Source organism: Sciurus carolinensis, chromosome 13, assembly GCF_902686445.1.
Source record: "Sciurus carolinensis chromosome 13, mSciCar1.2, whole genome shotgun sequence".
Lineage (NCBI taxonomy): Eukaryota > Metazoa > Chordata > Mammalia > Rodentia > Sciuridae > Sciurus > Sciurus carolinensis.
Window position 1 is genome coordinate 90,918,812 of NC_062225.1, and position 17,329 is coordinate 90,936,140.

At 49.8% G+C, this 17,329-nt stretch overlaps 1 long non-coding RNA gene across 1 annotated transcript in view; it reads right to left on the reverse strand.

Annotated features, from left to right (window-relative positions):
• The window catches only part of LOC124963456 (uncharacterized), a 29,364-nt gene extending 12,508 nt beyond the window's left edge, over window positions 1–16,856 (reverse strand). Inside the window, exon 1 of the long non-coding RNA XR_007104741.1 lies at window positions 14,964–16,856. This is a non-coding gene — a long non-coding RNA (uncharacterized LOC124963456). The remainder of the gene's footprint in view (window positions 1–14,963) is intronic.
• Window positions 16,857–17,329: the final 473 nt, after the last annotated feature.

Genomic DNA, 17,329 nt, shown 5'->3' on the forward strand with positions numbered 1-17,329 from the left:
TTCCAGTAGTCAGGTTAGACTGGTCATCGCTGTGACCAAAATACCTAACAAGAATAACTTAGACGGGGGAAGAGATTTTGCCTCACAGTGTCAGGGGATTCAGGTTAGCTGGCTCCATTGATTTGGGCTTGAGGTGAAGCAGAACATCATGGAGAAAAGAAACTGCTCAGCTTACACAGAGAGGAAGCAGAGTGAGCCGGGAGGGAACCAGGGACAAGGTACAGTTCCCAAGGCCATGATCCCAGTGACCTCCAACTATGTCCCCATGCAGACCCTTTCCACCACTGCTCAGCAGGCAGGGGATTCAGGTTCAGGTGTCAGGGGATTCAGGTCAGCTGTCAGTGGATTGACCCACTGGTGAGGACCAAACCCTCATAATCCAGTCCCTTCCCCAAAGCCTCACTGCTGCACAGGTTGCTTTGGGGACCAAGTCTTCAGCACATGATTCTTGGGGAACACTTCAAATGCAAACCACAGCAAAGGTCAATATCCCAGGCTGGTTCAACGTAAGCACACAAGTGTGAGAGTGTTGGTTAGAGATGGGCATGAAAATCCAGCAAGAAGCAAGTACCTCTCTTTTCCACCTATGTTCCCTCACATGGAAGTCATCATGGGATTATCCTCACGTTCCTCAGAGTGTGAGAAAAACAGAGCAAGTTGTGAGTTCAGTGTTGTATTTTGCAATTCTGTGCTCTTTTCCCAAGAGCCTTGTGTGTCTTGTTCGAAAGAAACAGGAAAGAAAGTGGAGCTGGGACCTCCCCGCGCAGAGGGAGGACCATCTGCCAGGGTCCCCCTTGTTCATGAAGGGGAAGAACAATGCCTGTGGGCACACCTCCGAGGTCAAAAGGGCGGATGGCCACTTGTGACCAAGCACAATCAGGTGCTCAGAAACACCTGAGGCGTCACTCCGCCTGGGTTCGTCTTCCCGTCACCTCCCGCGTCAGCATGAACGTCTGCTCTCAGCACTGAACGCAATTGCAAATATCTGTGAGCCTCATTGAAGGTGGCAGTTTCTTCCTGTTAAGTCTCCAAAGCCTAAGACAGGTCCCAGCTTGACCTATGTCTTGTGCTACATATACAAATATGTAGAAATAATGTCAAGAAGTGACTAAGATCAGAATTAGCCATTACACACCATCAGGAGAGCGCTTGGTGAGCTTCTGGCTTTTCTTTTATATCTATCATAGTTTCTAAAGTAAAACTCAACTTTAAACATTCATTGGGAATGCAAACTCTTATTCTAAATAAACACAGGATCAGGCACTGGGCAGACATCGATTCGAAAAGTAGTGTCCTAAACCTTAGAACTTCTGCTCACTCTGATTGATGGTCTATGGGAACATCGGCAATTTAATGAGACATTAGGTAATTTTCAAAATATTAAAATATATGTGAAATCCAATGCAAAACCACTGAAAGAAAGAGAACAGAGATGCATGCTGAATTCCTGCATGCTGATTATTGTCCTAATGACTCAAGGGTGCCACCCTGGGAGTGCTCGGCAGAGGGCCTGGCACACACTGGCCTCAGAGAGTGCCGCTTGCTGCCCTGTAGCAGAGTCTGCACCCACCCTCCCTTGCACTTCTTCCTACAGTAGGGTCTGGGATGTGGTTGTCCTGCTGAGCAGCTCAGAATCTTCAGGTTTGTTGAAGGGACGGCACTTACTTCAAGTTCAAGGGCAAATACCCATTTTTTGGCAAAATATCAAAATATCATAAGTACTTTCTAGGGATACAGTTAAAAAACAGAGAGAGAGAGAGAGAGAGAGAGAGAGAGAGAGAGAGAGAGGCCCACAGCTTATCTATAGTGCACATGGTAATTGATCCACTGCTGTGCAGCTGAACCCTGCTCTCCCACTGTGGGTACAGGACCGTATGTCTGCTCAGACCACCTTTGGTTCTAAGTCACATCTTTGAATTTTGAACGTGTAGCTCGCTCCTGTACCTGGGCCAACCTCAAGTTTTGCAAGTGTTGCCTATTTAAAGACAGAATGAGAAGAGTTCTCCTCTTTGACTATTTTTCCGACACTGATCTGAGATTTTATATATACACACATGATATACAAATTTAAATATATACATACATATACACTCAAAATTATATATATAATACATATACACAAATATAAACATATACGCTCAGGTGTATATATTTGTGTATCTATATACATATTTATATTTACATATCTGACTTTCCTGATAAATACAGATGAACATGAGCTTCTGTAAAAACTAGCCTCAGGCTGGTGCCTGAGAGGACGAAGCCTCCGAGTGAGCCACTGAAAGCCACCGTGCTCTTCAGACGCATTCACAGCAAGGATAAGGTCATCAGCACTAAAAGGACAGTGATTTCTCTTTTTCTTTTTTATGCACTGGGCAGTGCTTCTCAGAACACAGGTAAGGAAGGGCCTCCTCCCCTTCCCTGTCCCCAGCAGTGGGATCCAGCCCAGCACATCCCGGCACAGGCCTGTCTCCTGAGCCGCCCGAGCGATGGTTGCCAACCATATACTTCTCTGTGCATGACCAGCCAGCTGCCGACCTCCAGGAGGGAAAAACAAAGAGGAAAGGAGGCAGGTGTGTGGAAGGAGGCCTCGGAAAGTTCAGACCAAGGGAAGGACGGAGCAGGAGGCAGGAAGGTGTAAGACGCAGGGAAAGACGAGAAGACGCAGAACACACCAGAGGATGAGGGTGGCCCTCAGGGAGATGCCAATGGCACCTGGAAAGGCAGGAACGAAGCCAGAGCCACAGGAGGAGAGGAGGTGGTGCCATCGGAGGGCTGGAACCTCTCAGTCGAAAGCCTTGGGGGCTTCTGTGCAGGAGTGCGTGAGCCATCCGCCCATCCCTCCGTCCTGCATTCATCGGACAGATCTTTACAGGCAAGTGGTGCCTTCCAGGTACTGCGTCAGGCTGCGGGGCACAGCTTCGTCCTGCTGTCGAGGACTTCAAACTCTAGCAGGAGAAGAAGGACCGTAATCTCGCAAACCAGCAAAGAAGTAGGACGTTCCTCGTTACAGGGTTCCCCGGTCCTATGGTAAGGGAGGTACCAGGAGCGAGGGTCTCGATTCCTTCAGCTGTGTGTGTTGAGACCCCCTCCTCCTGAGGCAAGGATACAGGAGGTAGGGCCACTGAGAAGTGACAGCAGCAGAAGCACCGTGAGGGCGCGGCCCTCCTGAGGACCTAGCACCTTTGTAGGAAGAGGCCACAGACCCAGCCTGTTCTCTGCATCGCGTAAGACGCCTCGCCAGAGCCAACCAGGCTGCACCCAGGCTTCCAGCCTCCAGAACCAGGAAGCACAGACATCTCTTGCTCATAAATCACCCAACCAAAGCGTCTTGCTGTGGGAGCCCAGCAGATGGAGATGGGGGAGAGGGTGAAGAGTAAGGCTGGGGACGGGCCTCGGGGAAGGCCAGGCCAGCTCCCGCTCTCTGCCTCCGCGATGCTGCCCCAGGACAGCTTCGGTCAAAGCTCCCAGGCGAATTTTCAAAACTCCAATGTCTCGAAGGAAGAAAACACTTAGAGGTTAAGTGTTCAAATGCAAAGTCCATGAGCACTGTTTTCATTATACTTTTCTCCATTTTCTTAAAAGTCTATTTTTTTTTTTTTTCAAAAAAATTTAAGAAGAAAGAAACTTAGGAAGAACTAACGGGATAAGCCTTTCCCAATGTCTGCCTCTAATGATTCCCTTCATCGTGCCCTAGATCTCTAGTGACAACCTCTTTATCACATGTGTTTCTTAATAATAACAACAGACAATCCAAGGTCAGTTTGATGGGGGCCAAGAGTAAGCCATGGGCAGGGTCAAATGCAACATGGAAGATGTGTGTTGGACTCCGTTCCACAGCGGGGCCGCGGCACATCCATTGATTGACTTCCAGCTTCCAAGCGCTCATTTTAAGAGGGAGCTCAGACAGCCTGACTGGCTGAAATCTTGGGAGGACTGATCAGATGATATATAAATGCACACAAAAATATACAACTTCCAGAGAATGCTGGCATGCCCCAGGGGGACAGCCTGTAGACTCCACCTGGACTTGCACCCCAGCCAGAGTGACTTCCCCCACACAGGTGAGGGATCCGTGAGCTGGGCTACGTGGAGCTGCACGTTTGAACTCACACAGTTGTGTGGTTTTCCATTCAAAACAAAATATACAACACCGAAATGATGGCAGGGTCGGAGTCGTCAGGGCATTGCACTGAAATTCCATTTTTCAGAGCAGAAGGGTGCTCTTCATCTGCCTAGACAGCCTGCATCTACTAAGCACTGATTTCAAAAGGTGATAATTAATACGTGGCTTGAAACAAGCTTGAAGAGAGAAAGAGCACCAATCAATGAGTCCACATGGTGCCCCACGTACAGAACGCAGGAGCCAGGCAAGCAGGGTGTGCAGACCGCTTTGAATCACAGCAGAACCAGGCTCATTGTCATTAATGACGGGCGCCCATTGTGAGTTAGGAAATTTCACAAATTAGCAAGTCAGAAAAAAACATAATTAAAAGAATTAGGGACACTGAATCATGGTATGTGCAGGGTTCATTTATTTTGACAAGTATAATTTAATTTTACTTGTTTAGGGTAATATTTCATAGTATACTAATGAATGCACTCTTGTCTCTTTTGTAAAAGTAATGAAATACTAGTAACGTGAGCCCTCACTGCTGCTCTCTGTTACTGAATTGCCCCTGACAGGAGAGGTAAGACCACCGCCGGGTTTGCACTTGAGCGGCTGGGCTGGAGCAGCGGCGGCATGGTGGGAATTAGAAGTCACCACGGTGGAGCAGGAAGGTGCTCCGTCCATGTTCATGAGAGAAGATGCAGAATGCAAAGAGAGGCATTAAGTGAAGGCTTTGTGGCCGTCTCCTGGTCCCACATAGGGCTCTCTCCTCTGGGGAATCAGAACGGAGGCAATACTTCTCCAGGACTCGCTGGTCTCTGTCAGTGCCCCTGACGTCCTCCAAGGCAAGGGGACTGAGAACCTACAGCTTTGCTCTAGCTCATTGTTTTGTCTTCTTTTGCTGTTTTTTTTTTTTTTTTCCTCACAATCTTTTCATAGCTTTACTGAGATACCACTGACAAGGAATTTTTATTTAAGTGTCCAGTGCGATACGTATATGCATACATACAAACTCTGTGAAGTAGCCCCATAATCGATCTGATGAGCACATGCCTCCGTTCTCAAGGTGACCATTTCCTTCTTCCCTCCCTTCCTTCCTCTGTGGGGACACTGAAGCCTCATCTGCCCTCAAGGACCATCACAAGTGCACAATGCAATACCGGCGACCACGGCGCACTGAGCATCGGGTTTCTGCAACTGGTTCATCCTGCAGAAGTGAGACGTGGTACCCTCTGGCTAACATCTCCCCACTGTTTTGGAAATGTAAATTGGTACAGCCACCGTGGAGAGCAACACAAAGGATCCTAAAGAAATTAAAACCAGAACAACCACTGGGCCTAGCAATCCCACTTCTAGGGCACACTTGAAGAAAATGAAATTGAGCTCTCAAGAGATGTCTGCACTGCAGTCGTTGTAGAGAACTCAAAGTAGCCGAGACACAAGGGAAGCTAATGTCCACCAACAGGTGACTCAATAGAGAAAATGCCACACACGCACACACACGCACACACGCACACACAGAGGAACATTACTGCACCTTGAAAAGAAGCATCCCTACCACTCTGCAACACAGATGAACCTCAATTCCCTTACACCCGACTCCTTGCTCAGCCACTTACGCCCGAGTCTGGTGGCCTGCAGCTGAGGCTCTGAGCTTCGCATCTTAGTCTCCCTTCTCTCCTGCGCTTGCTCGTTAGGTAATCTAAACCGCTCTCGGGAACATGCGAGCACTCGGATCACACACCTTGCCTGGTTCTGCATTGCCATTCATGCTAGTGATAAACTGGAGTCTGCATTCATGAACTGAAATTCAAGTCCCCACCAAATCCTCTCTCATTCTTTAATAAGTTCTATCTTTAATAAATTAGTTTATTTTATCTAATTTCCCCCACATGAGCCTAGTTCTCAGGCCTACAGTCTCATTCCTTTGGCCTCTATTTTTCTGTCTACAAATGGAACTGGATTAACTAAACTTAGGCTCCATTTGCCTCCTTTTTATTCCATTTTATTTAATTTTCGGTTTGCTCCCTTACCTTCTGCAGTCCCTCACTTGGTCCCTCCCTCTCTCTGCTCCCTTCTCCTCACTGCACAGACTCCTGGCTTTCGACGTACCCATGCAGCCCCCATCCCCACCTTGCTTGCTCTCTGGGGTCCCAGACTGATGCCCAGGCCTGAATGTCCTCCTGATGTCCCAACAGTACCTAGAACTAAAACTGACGCCCAGGGAAGTCCTGATGCCAGCCTTAACAGGGTCCCTCTCTACCTTCTCTGGATTGACATGCGGCTTCATCGCCACTCAAGATTGCCAGGGCAGACGCCAGGCCCTCTCACTCCAGTCACATGGTGAGCCCCAGGAACCTTCTCCAACAACTTGGGGGCCTGCTGGCACGTTTGTGCTCTAATCTTCACTCTCACTTTCACTTCCCCTAAAAGAGCCCCCCGTTGGTCAGATTGCACCTTTCTCCCCATGAAGTCCATGCTTCCATGTGGCCATCAAGGTGTGTATGTTGTCAACCTCAAAGTTCCCCTGTAAGTTTCTCAGTTAGAATATTGTCCACAGTTCCTCAAAGTCTGTGGTAAAAACTCAAGCTTCACCATAGAAGTATAGTCCTTTGTGATATTCTAGATTTTGCTCTTCTCCTAATTCACCCCTCACTTCAAAAGCTACCTTCCTGAACTGTACATTCCATCCAGGATAAAGCCTCCCATCAGAACCTCAGCTCCCTAGCCGGCCTCTCCTGATCCTCATCGAATTGTCCTATGATTAGCCACTTGGGCTTCTTCCCCACTAGAGCTTGTCCTTCAAGGCTAAGAATCTTGTCTTAGAGGTCACGAGAGCCCTGGCCTTTTTTGCCATCTCTGGCACCCAGTAGATGCTCAGTGCTGGCTGTGTGCACACTGCACTCCCCAGACTCCACGCCAGGCACGGGAGTTCAGTCTTTCCTGGCCTGTGATGTTGTGCGTCATCTCGTGTCTGGACAACATGCCAGCTCTGTGGAGCCCACTGGTATCTTCAACCAGGCGGCACCTGGTAAGACACGGGGAAACAGGGGAAGTAGAAAAGCCCAGGCAGGCCTGAGTAGCCTCCCCACACGCTTCCTCTTGTATTCACTGCCCCCGCATTGAACACTTGAACTTTCAGCTGCTGAGATTTGGAACGAGGGAGCTTAATTAGTCAACAAGACATGACAACATTCTGTTATGTGAGATTACATACACCTATGGGGTGTTAGGAGTCACACAGTAAAACCCAGCAACTTCGGAGACCTGAGAATAGTGTTATCTTCCAACAGCACATGGGAGACTGTCTCCAGAGATAAAACGCACAAGACAAATGGCGTCTCTAATTGAAATGCGATGGAAAACAGAGCCCCTGGAATTCCAAACACAATTTCTGTCCCAGGGTCCCTATATGGATTTGGGTGAACTGTATTAACAAAGAATGGGGAATATTTTTAAGTGGAGAAAGCAACGTACATTTCTAGAGGAAAGTACAAATCTGTTCAGATGTCACATTGCTGAATAGTAACTTCCATTTCTTATGTAGTTTGTTATTTATTCCTCCATACAAATGCAAAATGCATACATATTCATTTATTTATTTTTTTAAAGAGGAGGATGTTCAGGAGTCCCCGGGGTTCCTTTCCACTTAATGACGCTTCTAACTGTGTCAGCACTCACTGTATAACAGAAACCAAAGCGGCGTGGATGCAGGACCAGGTCCCTCACAGGCAGAGCTGAGCCTCTGACCCAGGTGGCTGGGCTTGTTCTCGAGTCTCTAAGCCTGTGCCCTTGGCCGCACTGCCTTCCTCTGGGGAGTCTCATGCAGGCCACTTGCTTCTGGTCATCCAGGCTGGCGTGAATGTGATGGCTTCGTCACGCTGGTCCACAGAGTCTCTGCCAGTCGCCCTCCCGTCTGTCCTGGAGGTGGGCAGCGCCCTCGAGCTGCCCTCTCATTCAGCGATGGGACAAACATGGCAGTGTGGTGTGCAGATCTGGGGGTGACAGCAGACAGGTGTTCTGTGAGAGCTGGCCATGACCTCCTCAACCACGGACGGAAGGCAGCAGGCAGAGAGCTGAGCGGAGGGAGGTGGACGAAGGCATGATTTTGTTTCAGATGACCAGGGAAGAGCTCTCCCAGGCAGTGACCGCACAGGAAGTACTCCACGGAAGGGGTGAGGACAGCCCCGTGGCAGCAGCTCGCCTGCCGTCTCCTCCAGGCCTCAGCTTGCCAGGACCAGCGGACAGGCTTGGCGGGGCACCTAGGCTCTCCCCTCCCCCGCGTGTCTCTCCCTCTCTCCTCCCCTGGCTCTCCGCATCCTCAGAACCTCCCTGTGGGGACCGCGGAGGTCCTGGTCAAGACTTGACGTCACAGGCCGGCCAGGTGCGCCATTGCAGAGGCAGGTACAAAGGAGGCGTTGGCTACCCTGGACGGCTTCCCAGCTTTCCAGGCATCTGCGGGAGATTCCTCCCAGCACAGGTTCCATCACGGTTCTCCTTCAGAGATGCCCTTAGCGTCCTCTAGCAGGACAGAGGTCCAACACTGTCCTTCAGCATGTGGCCTCCACAAGTCACGACTCCAGTGCGTTCTTGCCTCCCGAGATGACTGGGCTGCTGTCCTCAGGCAATCAGAGCTGGGACAGGTCCTGCTCTCAGGACGTCAGAAAGGTCGCTGCAGACGCGCGTTCCTGGCTGGTGATGGCAGAACCCCGCTGCCTCCAGCCTAGAGGGTCAGGCCCCTCCAAATCCTGCCAACTTCTGTACCCTGCAACAGCAGGGGCCGGGGTGTGGGCCACTCGAGGCTTAAGGTTACCCAGGCTCTGGTTTCCATCAAGACCATGTCCACATCTTTGGTAGTGGGCCGTTCTACTAAGATGAGTTTATGTCCGGACTTATGTGAGTTTTTTCTTCCAAGGACTCATTGAGACCCTTGGCTCCAGACTCTAGTCTGTCGTATGTTGTGAAAAACAACTCTTCTTTTATAACTTCTGCATCAGTGTCTCTCCTCCATTTCTTCCTTTGGTTCTCCTCTTAGAGGTGAGTGGCCTCCGACAGCGGCCCTGAGTGTACATCGTTATCTGGTTGCCCTGTGTCGATAAAGAATTCAAACCTGACTCTTGCTCCACTGAGTCTCTTTATGTGCCTCACGTGTGCTGCTTATCCCATTCAAATTGTCTTAATTTTAATTATTACAGTTTTCCTTTCCAGGAGTTTTATATTTTCCCCTCCAAACCCTGTGTGATGCGTTCGAAGTGATCTTTGTCTTTTCTCATGGCTCATTTCCTTTCTCTGTCTTTCAACAATTTATACACACTCGTTCAGATGAACCCTGGATTCGGGTTGTCAGCCTATCTTCCAGGAGACTGATTTTCCCAGAGTGCACTTGATCTGGGTGTGCACCGCCTTCATTCTCTGTGCCAGCCCCTGTGAGTGAGCGCCACAGTGACGGACGCGCTGGGAGGTTCTCAGAACCCGGTTTCATTACAATCCCAAGTCAGGTAGGCACAGCCTGTGTCCCCGCCAAGGCCAAGCTGGCCTGCAGTACTTGGTTACTACGCAGGTAGAACAGAAGTGCTGAGCAGGTTTGGATTTCAGACTTAAGGGGACTCAGGGTCTCAACTTTTGAACCCCATGGTCATTGCACCCAACCCCCGGGCAGACAAATAGGAAGGAAGATCCCTTTGGCACACACCTGGGACAGCCCGTGTGCACCTCAGCTGCTGCCACTGCTGCTGCGGATCTCAGCCAAAGACTAAGTATCCCTTGTAGCCCTGTGTCTAGAATTTGCAGGAAGCTTTAAAGGCAGTGGTTTCAGGACACCTGCTCTGTCACATTGTAGCAATTGCAATGAAAATAAATTGTTAGAATTATTTTCTACAGGGATCCCAGTAAACTTTCCACTGATGGAAATATATTAACAGCATGTATTTTTCAAACTAAATGAAATAACCAATTAATTTCCCAGTGGATTTATTTTCATTTATGACTCATTATGCTTTAGGAAATATCCATTCTATCACCCGAGAAAGCAGTCTTCCATTTACATGAGCATCAGCATGTGAGAGCCCTGGCACTCCATGATCCCGTGGTTCAAATGATGTGATTTAATCCCAACGACATCCCTTGAAATAGGTCTTCTGTTTGTTTGGTTGGTTTGCTAAGAGAAAAAGCTGAGAACCAAACTGGACAAGTTGGACAGTCCTTTCCCTTACAGACCTGAGGGATCGCTGGGCGAGCTCTGAACACAGGCCTACTGGAATCTAGAGTGGATTCTCCAGCAGCCCCACATGGCCCCCTGCCACTCTGTGACCAGACCCCAACCTCCTCAGCCTCAGCTCTGGAGATGAGCCAACTGTATTCCTCAGAAAAGTCACCCAGGGGTCCTTCCCCACCGAAGATTGACAAGCCTGCCGTGACATCATGCTGCCTTGTACATGACTAAATCAGCTCTCTGATGACACATTTCCTGTACTTGAAATCTGATCCTCTAGGATGTGCCAACTGTGACCGCCACGGCGGTGGAGATGAAGAAAAGGAATAGCGAATCTGCAGTACGGAGCAGATGTGGAGGCAGAGCCAAGCTGGCCTCACATGGAGGCACGGAGGTCCACCGGCCATTCGGAAATCATGGAAGGAGACCCTTGGTGCTGCGCCTGTCTCTATCCAACACGACTGAGCTGTCGCCTTCTCGAGCTTTGGAAAGTTGGCCTCCTCAGGGACCTGGGGCACGCGAGAAGCAGAGGTGAGACGGGAAGACACGAGTAGCCAGACAACAAGGTCCGAGGGAGGAGAGGGCGAGGGTTCGAGGAACCAGGGCGGGCAGGAGAGGGAAGGCCAGAAAGTTGGGGAGCGTCCCAGTTCCCCTCAGCCAGGAGAACCCGGGCGCCATGGCTGCCGTGAGAACTCCCCTGGCCCCTTCGTGTAGTGGGATAAAAGCCACGGCCCTGGAGGAGACGGACGGGGAGGTGCTTTGGAAAGGACGAGGCGGCGGGAACATTATGCCATCGCAGAGCCTAGAGCTGGCACTGGCGGGCACGCTCGTCCCAGGCAGGCCACGCGGCTCCGCTCAGCCAAGGCCGGAGGGGCAGGGAGGGCCTGGGCCCGCCCTGAGCAGAGCCTCCCCTCCCCACAGCGCCCCCTGGTGGAGAGGGGTCTGCGGGTGCATGGAGAGGGGACAGCCCTCAGCACAGCCTCAGGTCCAAGGGGCCTGCTCTGCACCTGAGGGACAACGAGCCCACCGGACGTGAACAGGTGAACCTGGAGGCGGGGAAAGACCGGGAGGGCAAAGAGCAACCTGGGTACAGGAGAGCCCACAGCTGCTTCTGCAGTCACACGGAAAGGACCCTCTGGGCCTGCGTGTGGACAGCGGCAGTGGCAGGAGAGGTCCTCCCGAGGTGCTTCAGAGGAGAACCAGGACTCAGGGAACAAACGGAGGAAATCATGTGTGTGTGTGTGTGTAGGGACTGGATTTCTAATTTGGGCTAACTATAGGAACATCATTAAGAAGGGCAAAAGACCTGGTGTGGTGGTCCTTGCCTGTAATGCCAGCACCTCAGAAGGCTGAGGCAGGAGGATTGCAAGTTTGAGGTCAGCCTGGGCAAATTAGACTGACCCCATGCCAACATGAAATTATTATTTTTTTATTGTTAACAAATGGGGTACAACTTGTTTCTCTGGTTGTACATGAAGTAGGGGCGTACCATTTGTGAAGTCATTCATTTACATAGGGTAATGATATTTGATTCATTCTGTTATTTTTCCTTCCCCTACCTCTCTGACCTCTCTTTTTCCTCTACATAGTCCCTCCTTCCTCCATTCTTGTCTCCCTCCCATGCCCCATTATGTATCATCATCTGCTTATCAGCAAGATCATTTGTCCTTTGGATTTTTGGGATTGGCTTATCTCACTTAGTATGATATTCTCCAACTTCATCCATTTGTCTGCAAAGGCCATAATTTTATTATTCTTTATGGCTGAGTAATATTCCATTGTATATATATATACCACAGTTTCTTTATCCATTCATCAATTTAAGGGCATCTAGGTTGGTTCCACAATCTAGCTATTGTGAATTGAGTAGCTATGAACATTGATGTGGCTGCATCTCTGTAGTATGCTTATTTTAAGTCCTTTGGGTATAGGCCGAGGAGTGGGATAGCTGGGTCAAATGCTTGTTCCATTCCAAGTTTTCTAAGGACTCTCCACACTGCTTTCCAGAGTGGCTGCACTAATTTGCAACCCCACCAGCAATGTATGAGTGTACCTTTTTCCCCACATCCTTGCCAACACCTATTGTTGCTTGTATTCTTGATAATTGCCATTCTAATTGGGGTGAGATGGAATCTTAGAATAGTTTTGATTTTCATTTCTCTTTATTATTATTAGAGATGTTGAACATTTTTTCATATATCTGTTGATTGCTTGTAGATCTTCTTCTGTGAAGTGTCTCTTCATTTCCTTAGCTCATTTGTTGACTGGGTTATTTGTATTCTTGAACTTTTAAAGGACTGGAGGTGTGGCCCGGTAGAAGAGTGCTTGCATAGAATGTGGGAAGCGCTGAGCTTACTCCCTAATACTGGAGAAAACCCCCAGTTGGACAATATGGAGAAACGGCAGATATGAGGGTGGGGCAGGACTGGACAGAGTGGAGTGTGGAGCTCCCTACATGGGTGGACATGGAGGACCATGAAAAACGAGGCAGAGATGACCAGCGGGTTTGGAAACTGTCAGGAATCAACGGCGGGAATGAGATGGACATGAACTTTCATGACCATCAGCCTACATTTGAAATCGAAGTCTGAGGTCCTATGATGACTATGTTGATAGGTCGGCTTGACTGGGCTGAGGGATGCCCAGGGGTTGGTGAAACAATATTTTGGGGTGTGTCTCTCTGAGGGTGTTTCCAGAGGGAGTCAGCATTTGAATTGGTAGATTGAGTAAAAGGTCACCCTCCCCAAATGTGTTAAGGAACTGAATAGTAGGAAAAGGCAAAGAAGCGTGGATCCCTTTCCCTGCTTGACCCAAGACATCAGCTTCTGCACTTGGACCTTGGAGCTCCTGGCTCATGGGCCTTGGTCTAGACTGAGCTCACCACCTGCTGCCCTGGACCCGGCTGCAGACCCAGATCTCTGCCTCCACAATCGTTTCAACCAATCCTTGCTAATAAGTCTCTCTCTCTCCCTTCAATAGTACTGGGGTTGGAACCCCGGGCCTTGCACGTGCTAAGTAAGCACTCTACCACTGATCGAAATCCTCAGGTGTGGCGAAGTCACCCAGGCTGGCCTGGAACTTGTGGAGCTCCTGCTTCACCCTCCGGAGTGGCTGGGATTACAGACGTAAACCTTTCTGTATGTTACCTTGTATCCTATTGGTCTCTGAAGAACCCTGATGAATGCAGGTTTCAATGAGAAAAATATATATATATATATTACACTTAACATATAAATATAAATGTATAAAATATATATATGAATTAATATTTAAATATATATATGTATATATAATATGGTGTTTAACATTAGGCAAAGAAGGGAAGCAAGAGGGATAGTGAGGAATGGCAAGCTCTGGAGCCTGGAAAAGTGGACAGGACTGAGCATGAGAGAATGTGCCCCGTGGGGGACGTGCAGGTAAGGTCTCCAGGTGTGCCTACCCCTCCTTGGCCCAGAAAATGGGGAAGGGACACAGTTGGGAACAGACACATTCTGGCTCCTGTAGGATGCCCATGCCAGCCTTGTGTCACACCCAGCCCAGTGCAGATGGTACAAGAGCCACAAATCAGCAAGAGTGTGCTATTTCCCTAAGTGGAGGCTCCTGCTCTGACCCCCTAAGTGGGTTGTGCACGTCCATATTTGTGTGCACGTGTGTGCACACGTGCCTGTGCAGTTTGTGACATCAAATCCCTGACTTCAAACTCGCATGGTCATGTGCAGGCCCGCCTGAGGATGGCTAGTGGACTGTCCATGTCCTTGAGAGCCTATGCTCCTGGGCACCATTCAGAAAGCAGGCTCTTTCTTGGGAAATCTCCTTTGTTCGTGTGCTTGCTTTTCCCAGCCACCAAGTCAGGTGCTCCCTAGACATAGTGTACACCTTTCGTTGTCTGAAAAGTGGTGAAAATAATCATCAGCTTGTGCTCTCCCAAACAGTTAACAAGTGACTCTAACTACTCACAACTTACTTGAAATGCTAGAAATCATCAGGCTTTTTCAATCTGCAATTTTTTCTGAATACCTTTAAGTGAATGATAATTTTGTTAAGTATGGATTTTTCAAAGTGGAATTGTGTTAAGTCTCCATTTTTCTTAAGACAGCAGAAATAAATCTAGGCCCAGGGTTCTTTCATCTGAATAATTAAAAGCATATACTAAAAATGCCTTCCCAGTTCCATAGACCCAGTGAGCTCTGGGCTGATAAAGGAATAATCAAGTGATTGAAGAATGGAGCTAGCCACAGCCCCCTAGCCAGCAGGAGAGCAGAAAGAGGTGACCTCAAGGGCAACATCAGGAGGGGTGCGTGGAGATGCAGTGTGACCGGCAGCCTTGGCGGGAGTGAGGTGGGGGAGGGGTGCAGGGGACACAGGGCAGCGGGTGCGGACGGCGGACCTGGCAGGAGGGGCAGGTGTCTAATAGGGAGCACAGCAGGGGGCAGCTTCCTGGTGGGGAGAACCCTGGTCCGTTACAGCTTTGGGGCTCAGAGTCATTTTTCAAGAGAAGCTGCTCAGACAGATTGTTTGGCTCGTGCTCCTTTGTGCTGCTGGACACATGGACAGTGCCCTTGCGTCCATATTCAGGTTGGGGGCAAGTCCCCAGAAGGGAACAGGGAGAGGGGCTGGTCCCTGGGTCAGCACAGTCATTACCTGCTTTGCGCCACAGCAGGCGAGGAAGGGACCCTGGATGGCGTTGCTCTCAGGCTCCCCAAGGTCACGAAGAGGCCGGCACCTGGGAGAGGGAAATGGGCCAATATGGCAGCTCTTCCCTGAAGCTCCACCCGAGAGGAGCGGAGGGAGGGCCTCCCGTGTGCCCCATCAGCTTCTGGCAGAGACCCAACTTGGGGGACTGACAGCAGGAGGTGGGCCTGGCCCATCTGAGACCAGCTCACAGAACAGAATATGCCCCACACCCCCTAAATGGAGGACTGCCACACCAACACTGAACGGAGCTGGCTGTGGGCATGATGACCGGGTGGCATGGCACTGCATGGCCCTGTGTTGCACACCGCTGCAGACAGTGACCTTCTTCTGGTAGAGGAGAGTGCTCTGTCCCCAGCTTGCAGGCACAGACACAGCGTGGGGAATACAATGGAGATGATGTTGACCGATGGGCCTCTGGGCTTCGCGCCCCGCATCCAGGGCTGGTGCACGCTTGAGATTCTTGGAATGAATACCATTTATGACCTTCTCCCTTTGATGCATGAAAGAGCTTGGCTCACACACTTTTTAATGTGATTTTTATAGAATCTTCCAGAGCAAGACAGAAAGAGAAGAAAACGAGCCAGTCTGTGGCATCCTCTCTTGAAAAATCACGGTGGGCCACAGCAAAACTCTGAAAGTGACAGTGTGAAGTCATCTGGTGCTGGCTGTGCCGGGTGGCAGATGGGAAGCAGGTGCGCTTCTGCAGGCTGAGCTGAAGGAGAGCGGCTCCATTAAAGAGCACGCTCACGGCGTCCAAAAGATCTTGAATTGCCACGTGTGGCTGCTTGTCCCCTTCCAGAATGGTTAACTCCTTTCACTGGGGGCCATTGTCCTCTCTGCAGCCCAAAGCAGTGCGACTGTGCTATTATTTCCCTTGTGGACACACGGCCTGGTGAGCTGGCTGTCAGGCCAGCAGACCCTTCTGCAGACTGCAATTGAAATAGCTCTCGGGCACGGGCCTCAGCTGCTGCCTGCCCAGCCTGCCTTTAATTGTGGCTGGACCCAGTCTTCTGGTCAGCTTGGGCCTGCCATTTGCACAGACCGCTCTTTTTTCAATGCTTCACAGGATCACACTTTCGTGTCCCTTCCAAATGGGCAAGTCCATCTCTGTTCTTTCTGCTCTGCGCAGCCTCCTTGGACCTCTGATCGACCCTCTGCTGCCACACCCCAGGGTGGCTTCCTCCCCTTTCTCTCCTGCCAGCCTAGTGTGTGGTGGTCTCACTGCTCTGACAGGGATCAGGGCTGCGTGGTGCTGGGAGGCCCCACAGAGAAATGGGCCTGTCCCCTCATGCAGGGAGGATGTGGCTTTTCAGAACGAATTTGGAACAGGAAGGATATTCAACAACCAGCACTTGGTGTTGGTGGTTTCCAGGAGAGAGGTGGAAAGGCAAGGGGGGTCTGTCCAGGGCAGAAGGGCCGAAGACAGAACAGCCAGCACTACGGCTGAGCCTCAGCCACGCTGTGTCCAAGGCCAGAGCAGCACTTGCTTCCCTGGCCTCTAGACCCGGGAGATATGGACAGGGACGGAGCCCGCTCACACGTGCCCCCAGGATCCAAGCACCTCAGAGGCCCTGGCCCAGGGTAACTCTCATGTCCACTATTTTAGAATTACTTCTGAGAAAACTCTCTGTTTATGACTGAAACTCAGGGAAGTGACACAATGCATCTGAGACTGAGAGCTAATTAGTGGCAGAGCTGAGACTCTGTCATATTAACTCCTTATTTTAAATCAATTGCTAAGTTTTCAAATGTTTCAGATAAGCACATCTCCACATTTTATGACCTTTTTATGATTAATCCAAAAGAATATACTTGCTTTAAATAAATTAGGAGCATGATACACCTTGATATACAGTCTACCTTCTGAATGTACAGGGGATTGGTCTCGGACCCCAGTAGATAGAAAATCTGCAGATTCCCAAAGTCCCTTGAATGAAATGGGGTAGCATTTGCATGTAACCCACCCACATCCCCTGTGTATCTCTAGATTCCTTACACTATCTAAGACAAAGTAAAGGCTGGATCAATAATTGCTATACTGTATATTTTAGGGAATGATAAAAAGTCTGCATGAGTTCAGTACAGAGTCAATTTTTTTCTTAATATTTTCTATCTGCCATCGGTCGAATGCATGGGTGTGGAGAGTGGACGTGGAGGGCTGGCTGAGCACATTAATGGGAGGAAAGAGTTCCTTTTTACTAAGCTCCTATTGTGTGCCACATTCTACGCTACAACCCAGCAAGATGCGCTTTGTTTCCCTGTTTTGCTAGTAAAGAATCTCTCAGAAGGATGACATGGCGGAGTCGCTGAGA